Source organism: Oryctolagus cuniculus, chromosome 1 (assembly GCF_964237555.1).
Source record: "Oryctolagus cuniculus chromosome 1, mOryCun1.1, whole genome shotgun sequence".
NCBI classification, from domain to species: Eukaryota; Metazoa; Chordata; class Mammalia; order Lagomorpha; family Leporidae; genus Oryctolagus; species Oryctolagus cuniculus.
Window position 1 is genome coordinate 206,582,546 of NC_091432.1, and position 12,134 is coordinate 206,594,679.

Consider the following 12,134-nt stretch of genomic DNA (forward strand, 5'->3'; position numbering starts at 1 on the left):
TGAAACTTTCTCTTTCCATCCCTCTATCTATCTATCTATCTATCTTCTATCTATCTATCTATGTGTGTGAGTACATATGGGTACTTTTATCCCCAGTTCAAAGGCATTTACTTTCAATTTGGTATTATCCAGTACTTCATGATAGAGTTTGAGAAAAGGATAAAAAAAATGCTTAATAGCATAACATCTCCTTAGTAACTTTGGCTTAATTCTTCGTGTAGCATTATCAAATACTTAAGTACCTAACATTTGCCAAGAATCTATTATGGATTCGTAATTCCCAGAAACATATTTTTGTCTGAAAATACAGAGGTATCATGCCATGACCTTTTTCAAAACCATTGTATGGAATCTGCAAGCTATAAAAATGTAAGTTTTAAAACGTATAAACTCTTACTTCCATAGTAACATGCAACTGAATGTTTCCGTTTAACATCAAGCTATTGTTCAGTTTCTCTGCTGCAATTCATTCAATTCAATTACTCGGAGCAGCTTGGCAGTATTCCACATTTTGGTCATTTCCTTGATGGTTTTCCTTACTTAGGATGTCTTTACTATAATTTCTCTTGAGTAACTCCTTACCTATTATCAAGTCATGCTCTTCCTAGGGTTATATTTATGGAATTAATGTCTCTGACCATATTCCTAATATTTATTCTTGACTCTTCACATTCGTTATTTAGAGTACAGTATACAACCATGTTAATGTGCTCCAAAGGCAGAGGTAGAATTGGATTGAAGCTCAAAATATGGAGATTCTCACAATAGGTTCAGTTTATTGCCAGCTACATTATTTTCATATTCTTTAAAGCTTTTTTACCATATACAAGAACAATGATAAAATCTGTGATGATTACTTACAATGTCTATTGAAAGGCATAAAGAAAAATAATTTTGAAAAGTGTTCTGGTAACTTGCGTTTTATAAACTTATAATATTTCTTACATTGTTTGCAGACAGAGCAGTCCCATCACCATCAAAGGAAAGCTTCACTTGCTTGTGGCAAGCAAGAGAGACAGGAAAGGTGTAGTTTCTGAAAAGAGACTGAGTCCCAGAGAAGCAGTTGAGGAAGTTTCCAAGTGTGGCACATCTCCAACTCAAGCAACAAAATTGTTTTGTGTTTGTGATGGTATGGCCCCTTCTGTGTACAATTTTGTGAGATAAGTTTCCTTGTACATGCCCTGAAAGACAAGGTCAAGTACTATGTACTTACAAACTCTTCCAAATTCTCTGCCAATATTCCAATGTCCACCTTTTGCATAAATTCTACACTCCTCCTCTCCATTTTTGCAACTTCAGCATGCCACACCAGTCACGATCCTGGGGAACAATATGACTTCTTTTGAGTCTTGTCTAGAGGGTCTTGCTGCATTTCTGCTCTCTTCAAAAATCCTACTTCTAGGTCAAGGTCTCTCCCCAGCCCTTGTGGTCTGCACCTCTCCAACTGGGATGCCTGGAGTTATGAGATGGCCTCACCATTTTAAGGTGGAGAAAGAGATCTGGGGATACTCATCTCTCTCTCCTTTCTCCAACTTTTGACTCTCTAGAAATCACCCCATTCTTCTCCCATATGGGAGACTTGCACTCATGGCCACCTAAGAATTCACCTCTCTGGATGTCTCCTACATAATCTTAAGACCCAAGCTAGGGAAATACATTAAGCCGAAGAAATTAATCTTTTTTTGTAATTCAATACAAACTAAATAATAATAAATATAAATAATAACATAAAATATAATAAATATAAACTAAATAATAATAGTCAGTGGCCTGAAAATGGGGGCTTTGATCTCAAAATTCTTCAAGAATTAGACAACTTCATCAATTGCAATGGAAAATGGTCTGAGATTCCCTTTCTGTCACCTATCAGATTCTCCTCCTTAGAGAAAATTCCGATCTAACTCCTGAGCCGGTAATGTCTTAGCCTGATCTTGATCCTGCTTATCATGCCTTTCTACCTCCTCCTCCTCCTCTACCTCATGACACTTAAGCTACAAAAAGCCAGCTCGAAATGCTTCCTCACCTTCCAAACCGATTTCTCAGTCTTCTTCTCCCAAGTCTCCTGCCTTCTCTCTTCCCACCCCTCATGCCCATCACCCCACTCCATGAATCAGCTAGTGCTGACCTGGCTACTGCCACTCAGTCCTTTGCTGAGATGCCCACCTGGATTGCCAGGTGTACATTCTCAATAAAATTGTGTAACTTTGCTTACCCCAGTCAAAACAAAAGACAAAACAAAGATAAAATCAGCTGTGAGTCCAAATTAACCTTGAGGAACGCTCCTTGTCTAGCCTTTTTCTATCCTTTCCCCTGCCTTGTCAAGAGGCTACCAAAAACTCTTTGCCCATATTTCTTGGAGACGGAGTCTTGCCCACTTTGTTTTAACCTAGCCACCTTAGCTTTTCCCTGTCCTGCTCTCTCATTCACCCGAAGTCTCTTTGCCACACTCCTGCAGGAGGAGTTATCTTACAGGAAATCTAGGCCAACTTATTCTTTCAAACTCTCTATTTAAGTTCTTCTGATCCTCTGGGCTGATCTGCTCAGGGTCTGTTCACTACCCCCTCTCCTTTGTCTCAAGTGTTGGGAAATGGGGTGGAATCTTACATCTGTTTAGTAGTTAAGACCTAGCACTTGGACTCAGTCAACCCTCCCTACTAAAGGATGCCATGTATCTCATTTTCCCTACTTCCTTTGCCACCATTTTGAGAACACACTGAGAAGAACTGGTCATAAAAAGGTTCATTTTAAACAGATTTTCTACCACAGACAGGGCCCCCTACAGGGCCATGTTTTCCAATCTCCTTCTTAACTTTTTCCCTAGACTAACAGGAGTGGGCCAGCTGGCTGCTCTGACCCAAGGAGCTCATGTTTTCTCACTTGCTAAAGAAGGAATGCTTCTTTGACCACGTATTTAAGACCCATCTGTTCTCCACTGTCAATATATGCCTTGTTAAACTGTAAAGCTCTCTGATCACCACTGCCTAAAAAGATAAAAGTCTGTGAAAGCCTGTTATGCTTTCTAAAATGCTATAAACTGTTGAGGTTTTGTTTTGTTTTGTTTTTTCACTCATGACTGGTTTAAATCTTTTGTCATCCACAGTGTGATTCTCAAAAAACATTTATCTCTTTAACAATGTATTGTTGGAACTATATTTAAATATCTTTTCTAAGCTAAATATTTTCCTGAGATTCCTAGGGTTCACAACACTTTGGTAAAGTACCTGTTTTCTATTTAATTCCTCCAAAATTCAAATGCTGCTATAAAATAACTAATTGATCCAGGAAACAAACTTTTATGAATCTTAGGGAAATTTCTTTTTCCTGTTGTCTAATTGAGTCTTAATTACTTGGAAAACTGAGTCTGAAAGGAGTTATCTCTATAAGCTTATTTTTGAATGTCTGAGTGATCACCTTAATTTTGATTAGATCTGGCCCACCGCTTTTGTGAAAATGCTCAGGTTAATAGTTTTACTTTGACCAAATGGCTTACACCTCTGATAGTGCTTTCACATTTAAAGCTCTAAACTGAGTCTTGGACCTTGAGGCCTCTAGCTGAATCTCTCGAATTCTCTAAAGATGAGGCTCTCAATTGGGAGAGATAGTATCTATATAAGTTTAATTGTGTGAAAAACATTGTGTGGTTATCAAATGATGTCAAACTTGGGCTGTGCTTATGTAAAGTTGTGATGTTACACACCAGGGCTAACTGTTAATGGGATGTGGTTGGAGAAGAATGGACCCACCCCCCATAGACTTACACCAGACATAGCTGTAGCTGTAGCTGTAGCTTATCCTACACACTATGTTGGCTGCATAATAGTGAGGAGTAATCAGGATGCATACTTTGTCCTTCATCCCCAGCTTCTGACCGTGGCCTGTCAGCACTGGGACAGGAAGTTGGCTAAATTTCACCCACTACGTTTCCATCTTGGCTTCCAATCTTGCCCTGCTCTCCTGCTCAAGTTGAAATCGGGAATGACCCCCTAAAATTTATACAAAATGTGGCTCCTTAAAGTTCCCCAGAAGCACCATCTGGAGTGCCACATATGCTACCGGAATTTTGGGTGCCATGCGATATCAACATATGCTTATTAATAAATCCACAATATTAATAAGCCCAAGAGGATTTTTGCCTAATATTTAGAGAAGAATTCAAGATACCAGCACAGATAAACGAGGCAGCATGGTACATTTCAAGCTTTTATTTAGTGAGAAAGATGCATAGGAGAGTGAGGGCTTTATTTAAGAGAGAGAGATAAACCTGGGTTCATACTGAGCACCAGGAACCACCCACATGGAGGAGCATTTAGGCCAGGAAGCCTAGGGCACATGTCCAGAAGGCCACACGCCCTGGAGATGCAGGGCTACAGCAAGCCCCCTCCTGGCAAGAGGCCAGGGGAGAAGAGAAGGGCGGGACACACCATGTCCCAGGCTTTTAACCCACTTCCAAAGGGGAGTGGTTTTTATTAACCTGATTGGCTGGTGGGCACCCAGGTATGGCCAGGTAGGGCATGAGGTCCCACAGGGCATGGCAAAGGTGTGGACTTCCAGCTCACAAACCTAATCATTTTTAGCCTGTATGCCTTCCTACTTCAAAGTCACCAGCCACTTTCGCTGTTTGGAAAATTGGCCCTCTTTCCTGAGCACAAAAGCTATTATCCTAATAAATAGAAAGATAAATGGTGTAAGGTGACTGACATGTTTGATCCTATCTGAAAGGGCATAGTCCTTCTTATGGAACTGTCTTAATTCACAAAAAAAGACAATGTCAAAGCATGACCATGACTACAGATTTCTAGTTCAGGCCATCCCTGGTATTAAAAAATTAAAAGTAAAATAACCTCGATTAGTAACTACTTTACATGGTGACCTACCATCAAAAGAGACCCAACAAGGCCAGTCCAACCCAAATAGCATTGTGTTCTTTTTTCATCCCATCCCTTCCTCTTCTTCCCCTCCCTCCCTTCCTCCCTTTGTCTCTCTCTTTTTTTTTTCTTTCTCTCTCTTTCTTTTTTTTTCTTTCTTCCTACCTGTTTGCAATTCCACATTTTAAGCCAGGACATTGGGCAAACAGCTGCAGTGACAGAGGCTGACTTCTAAAGAAGCTCTGCCCACTCTGGAAAAAAACAAAAACAAAAAATAAAAATAAATAAAAAATAAAAACTGTCCACTGGAAGTGAGATTTCCCTGAGCACTCAAGGATTCCAGGATCAGAATCACAAAACCTGTTAACCGGAGCTGAAACAAACCCTCTACTTAGCTTAGCATTGCTATGGAGGGGACTAGCCCCCTTTCCACAGACCCCATGCCTCCTATAGCTTCTGCATTTAAAAATAATGATTTATTTATTTGAAAGACAGAGTTACAGGGAAAATGAGAAAGAGAGAAAGAAAGAGAGAAACTCTCATCTGCAGGTTCCTTCCACAAATGGCTGAAATGGCTGGGGCTGGGCCATGGCAAAGTCACGATGAAATCAGGAATGACTCCCTAAATTTTATACAAAATATGGCTCCTTTAAGTTCCCCAGAAGGACCATCCGGAGTGCCACATATGCTACCGGAATTTGGGGTGCTATGCAATATCAATATAGGCTTATTAATAAATCCACAATATTAATAAGCCCAAGAGGGTTCTTGCCTAATATTTAAAGAATTCTAAATACCGGCACAGATAAACGAGGCAGCATGGTACATTTCAGAGTTTTATTTAGTGAGAAAGATGCATAGAAGAGTGAGGGCTTTATTTAAGAGAGAGAGATAAACCCGTGTTCATACTGAACACCAGGAACCAGCCACGTGGAGGAGCATTTAGGCCAGGAAGCCTAGGGCGGGTGGCAGGAAGGCCATATGCCCTGGAGGCGCAGGGCTACAGCAAGCCCCCTCCTGGCAAGAGGCCAGGGGAGAAGAGAAGGGCGGGACACACCATGTCCCAGGCCTTTAACCCACTTCTAAAGGGGAGTGGTTAATTAACCTGATTGGCTGGTGGGCACCCAGGTGTGGCCAGGTAGGGGCATGAGGTCCCACAGGGCGTGGCGAAGGTGTGGACTTCCAGTTCACAAACCTGATTGATTTTAACCTGTATGCCTGCCTACTTCAAGGAGACAGAAACTTCATCCAGGTCCCTCATCCAGGTGTAGCAGCCCAAGTACTTCAACCTATCTCCTGCTGCTTTCTCAGGCATATTAGTAGCGAGCTGAATTGGAAGTAGAACAGCTGAGCTTCCAACTGGCCCCATATGGGATGCTGATATTGAGATTGGCAGCTTTAGCTGTTACTCCACATTGCTGGCCCTAAATTTCTGACTGTTGTTTCCAGCTATGTAAACCCCCATGCCTGAGACACTAACACTCTTCAGTTGCCCTTCATGCTACCTGTATAAAGTTCTGAGTTACTTCTCTTGAGGAGGAAATGTTAAGTTAGTTAGGTAAACATTAACCTATATGCATGGAAGGGACCAAAAGAATTGGAAATTTGTGTATGGTTAAATGAGGGAAGAGATATAGAAGTAAGCCCTGGAAGCAAACCAGCATTTGCACATCAAAAATCTTGCTTTGTTCACAACCTTGTTGGGTGGTAATCTTTCCTGTGCTATACCTGAAGTAGGCAGGCATACAGGTTACAACTGATTAGGCTTTGAGCTGGAAGACCACGCCTTCGCCACGCCCCTGTATGACCTCACCCCTTACTGATACCTCCACCACACCCCTGTGTGACCTCATGCCCCTACCTTGCCAGACCTGGGTGCCAACCAGCCAATTAGGTTAATTAACCACTCCTCTTTGGAAGTAGGTTAAAAGCTTGGGACACAGTGTGTCCACCCTTCTCTTTTCCCTGGCCTCTTGCCAGGACGGGGCTTGCTGTAGCCCTACGCCTCCTGGGCTTCCTGGCTTAGATGCTCCTCCATGAGGCTGGTTTCTGGTGCTCGGTATAAACCCCTGTTTACCTCTCTCTCTTAAATAAAGCTCTCTCTTGGCCTCTGTGTTGCTGCCAGTGATAAGCGGTGGATAGCAGCTCGAGGTACTTGCTGCATGTGGCTTTGGCCTGCTCTCTGAGTGGTATGGATGCTACCCTAGTTTCCAGATTTTCCCCTCTCTCCAACCTGAACTAAACCCTCACTTTCCTAGATATCTCTTGCACTAAATAAAAGCCTAGAACGTTTATCTGTGCTGGTATTTATAATTCTTCTCTAAATAGGCAAGAACCTTCTTGGGCTTATTAATATTGGGGATTTATTAATAAGCTCATGGTGAAATCATATGGCACCCCAAATTCCGGTAGCACATGTGGCACCCCAGATAGCATTTCTGGGAAACTTTAAGGGGCCACATTTTGGTGTAAATTTTTAGGGAGTCATGGCTGATTTCATACCAAGGAGACCATTAGGTCCATTATCATGACCATTATGGAGCTCTGGAAAGAATTTTGGGAATTCTGTACCCAGGAAACCCTCCGCCCAGTGGTGTCCCAAATAAATAGAGGGAAGGGGAAATGGAGGGCCCACACCCTTATAGAAGTATCCCTTAAGGCTCCTTTTCCATTACAATCAACCATTCCAACTGGCCTTATTAGGTCACTTCAGCTACCAACTGAGCTACAAAACTCAGGTTTTCTCTGCAGGATTCAATTTTCCAGATTAAAACTTTCCCAGATACAGAAAGATAACAACAATGGTGAGGCCCTGTCTCCCCGCTATTCCAGAGGACTCAGAAAAAGACATGTCTGCTCACAATACCATGAAACCTCCCTGTCTGACTTCAGATAGGTTCATGGTCTTGTCCTAAGCCCTGTTGTTTTACATTCCTTTCCAAATGGAAGAATAATTTCACTTTCCTCTGGGATCTGTTCCGCTGGGTGATTTTTTTCCAGTGTACTCCTGAGTGCCTTTATCTCTCTTTAAGCTGTCCTAGTTATTCTGAGCTCCAATATCCCAAGATGATTTTCATGCTGCTTCTGCCGATTACTGCCAGGATTTCCTGTTGTATATCACTGAGAATGTATGTTCAACCTCACCCTCTCACTTTTAAATAACACAAACACAAATCTCACACATAGGATGGATTTGTTAGCATCTGTTAAGCCACTGAGGCATGAATTGTTGACCCTAAACTGGATGAAACTTGGCACAAATAGATCATCCAAAGGCTAGTGGAATTTTTATTTCAAAATATTTCAAAATATTAAGACAGAACATTGTAAACTCTGTCAAGGAGACTTTCTGCAGATTCCCCACCCACCTTACCAGGGGCTGTGTGACACTCTGTGTGTCCACATGACCTCCCCACGCAAGCAGCATAAAAGCGACTCTGCCTGCTACACAAGTGGAGTGCAGCCTGACCTCAAACCCTCCTCCCACTGTCCAGGTGGGTTCAACTCCCATTATCTTTACCCACCCATTCTGTCCCTCTTGAAATAAAGTATGTTCTGCCTTAATTAGTCATCTCTGAACCTCCTAGAACACTACAAGTTCTAAAACCTAACGGTTTTGAACAAAATAAGAGAAATGTGCTGAAAGAAAGTGAGATAAACGTTTTCACTACATGCATATGGAAAATACAGTCTTAGCTTTACAAAATCGTGAAGGTGAGAAAATAGGTGATAGCAAGGTTTCATAGAGCGCCACTGAAAAACATCTCTAGTTGACACTGATTTGTCATGAATTTCCAGTGAAACTCATGTGTTTATTGTATTCCTGCTGTCAGAGGATTTCACTGTCAAAAGACCTCAGATAATACTGTTTAAAAAGGTGCTATAAAAGTTACTAAAAATCTGACTAGTTCATTTTTTCTGTAAACTTTAAGTAAATTTCTTCAGAAAAATGCTGAGCTTTGGAAGATTAGCTTTCGTACTTCAGACATGTCATTTCCTTCGGTTTCATAGTATGCTTTTATTCTACTCCCCCAAAGGAAAATACATAAAGCGGGTCACGTACACACTAGGAATTTCCTCCTTTTGTCCTCCTGATGGTTGGAACTTCTGGCTTGAATCCCTTTTTAATTTATTAACTTAGAAAATATTTTCTATTTATTTATAATCCTTCCATGCATCAAAAGAGCATAGATAATGAACGTATGTTTCAATAACTATGCCAGATGCATAATTTCCTGCTCTGTGCCATCACAAAGAACTGCATATAGCCCTAGAATTATCCTTTTTACATTGTTTTGTGATTTTTGCTTCACGTGACTTGTCCTCTTTCCTTCAGATTTCTATTTAAAGTAACAACTTCAGTAACACTTTTCTGCCATCCCAGTTTACATTTGAATCTGCTATTCTAGGACTCTCCATTCCCATTCTCTGAGTTTCCCCCTTCCATATTATTTATCCTACTTTTTAAAATTATTTTATCATTTATGTATTTTATTAAATATATTACATATGTGTTATATGTATTTTTATTATGTTTATCTTTTATGTATTTTCTCTTATGTAAATGTTGATTTTCAGTTTCTCCATTTTTTCTTTATATGCAGTAGCTGAAACAGAAGTCTTAAGTGATTTTTGATGGTATAGTAAAATATTCCTGATAAAATTTTCTGTGATGCCAAATCAGAACACAAGTCTCATCACAATGGCTTCACTTCCATTCAAGTAAAAGCCACACAAATTTTAAAAAGAAATGCTGAAGGCAACAAAAAAAGTTCTAAAATGTATGTAAGGTGTTCCCTCTAGGAATATTGCCTTCTTGGTCAGCAAGTCAAAAGCCTCAGCTCAGTGTCAATGAAACTGCAGTGTTACCATATCTGTACTATCAAAGATGATCTATAAACACCCACAAAATTCAGAGAACGTGTTTGCTAGGTTAAGTTTCTTAGCATTACATGGGCATATTCATAAGGAATCTCCTCAGTCTCTTCAGTAGTCAAAGAAAAATTCCTTTGTAATTGCCATTGCTACCACAAAGGAGACCCAGCCTTTTAGGGGGCTCTCAGTAGTAAAGAAAGTGGTATTTCACTTTAGCATTCTCTTTGAGCACTGATATTGGTTAACTTATCAATCAGAATGCTTCAACAAACACAGGCTGCATTTGAAGTTGTCAAGCAAGCTGCACAATACTTTTGAAAATTTGGGCTCACAGTAATACTGACGCATTTATGCTATAATCCCTAGGCTGATGATTTTGTGTGTTTAATCCCCTTGCAAGAAAAGTCAACTTTCAATCAATGGTTTTCCTTCCCTAAGGCAAGTTTACGTGTTAATTTTTTATTAGGAGATGCAATGCCCGGACAGTGCCCCAAACCTCCATCTTCTCCCCTTTATTGGTTATTCACTCTTCAATTCCGTTAAATCACTAGATTCCTTAAACTCTCCCTGTGAGAGTCAGATAAAATGACCTGTGGCTCATGTATCTCTGAGTGTGGGAGAAAGAGTCAGTCACTACTCCAGCAGTGAAACGAAATGACCCTGGTCTTTCACTGGGTGTCTGGGGATAAGCAAGCAATCAAGAGATGCTGAGGGATCAGAAGCAGCACATTAGTGGTGCGGAATTCACATTTCATTACTGTTTTTGTATTTTATTTCCTTTTTGAGTTGTGAGCCTAAGAAAACTATTAAATGATATTTGAATTCAGCATTAGTTTGAGGGCTCTTTTATCACTTAAAATACAGAACTGTATGTATTATGACTTTTTTCCTTTACCAAATTCACTTAAAAGTTTTCTGAAATGCTATATCCTATAACATCAGGGAAGTACAATCGAGAAACAGCATCCTTCTAAGGAAAGGCAGTGCGGTATGAAATAGCTTCTTTCTTTTTTCCAGGCACTGGGAAATATAGTAGTGGATATAAATTCTATCATTACAATCCAGAAGAATATTAGATCAATATTAGTGGGAAGAAATTTTTGCGGTTTAGTTTTTTCTAGATATGGCAAACATAATTTGTAAATTGGTGAGAATTAAGTTTGTGTCAACCGGCCCATCTCTTAAGTGGGTTGTTTGTTTTGATGTTGTGGAGTTTCTTGATTTCTTTGTAGATTCTGGTTATCAAACCTTTATCAGTTGCATAATTTGCAAATATATTTTCCCATTCTGTCGGTTGCCTCTTCACTTTCCTTACTGTTTCTTTTGCAGTACAGAAACTTCTCAATTTGATGCAATCCCAAATGTTAATTTTGGCTTTGGCTGCCTGTGCTTCTGGGGTCATTGCCGGTACCTATATGTTGCAGGGTTTCTCCAATGCTCTCTAATAATTTGATGGTGTCAGGTCATAGATTTAAGTCTTTAATCCATGTTGAGTGGATTTTTGTGTAAGGTGGAAGGTAGGGGTCTTGCTTCATGATTCTGCACGTGGAAATCCAATTTTCCCAGCACCATTTATTGAATAGACTGTCCTTACTCCAGGGATTGGTTTTGGATCCTTGATCAAATATGAGTTGGCTGTAGGTGTTTGGGTTGATTTCTGGTGTTTCAATTCTGTTCCATTGTTCTATCCATCTGTTTCTGTACCAGTACCATGCTGTTTTGATTACAACTGCCCTGTAGTATGTCCTGAAATCTGGTATTGTGATGCCTCTGGCTTTGTTTTTGTTGTACAAGATTGCTTTAGCTATTCGAGGTCTCCTGTGTCTCCATATGAATTTTGGCAACATTTTTTCCAGATCTGAGAAGAAGGTCTTCGGTATCTTGATTGGTATTGCATTGAATCTATAAATTGCTTTTGGGAGAATGGACATTTTGATGATATTGATTCTTCCAATCCATGAGCATGGAAGATTTTTCCATTTCTTGGTATCCTCTTCTATTTCTTTCTTTAAGGTTTTGTAATTTTCATCGTAGAGATCCTTAACGTCCTTGGTTACGTTTATTCCAAGGTATTTGATTGTTTTTGTAGCTATTCTGAATGGGATTGATCTTAAAAGTTCTTCCTCAGCCATGGCATTGCCTGTGTATACAAAGGCTGTTGATTTTTGTGCATTGATTTATACCCTGCTACTTTGCCAAAATCTTCTATGAGTTCCAATAATCTCTTAGTAGAGTTCTTTGGGTCTCCTAAATAAAGAATCATATCATCTGCAAAGAGGGATAGTTTGAGTTCTTCCTTCCCAATTTGTATCCCTTTAATTTCTTTTTCTTGCCTAATAGCTCTGGCTAGAACTTCCAGAACAAGGACCACAGTAGACATTTTTCAAAAGAGGA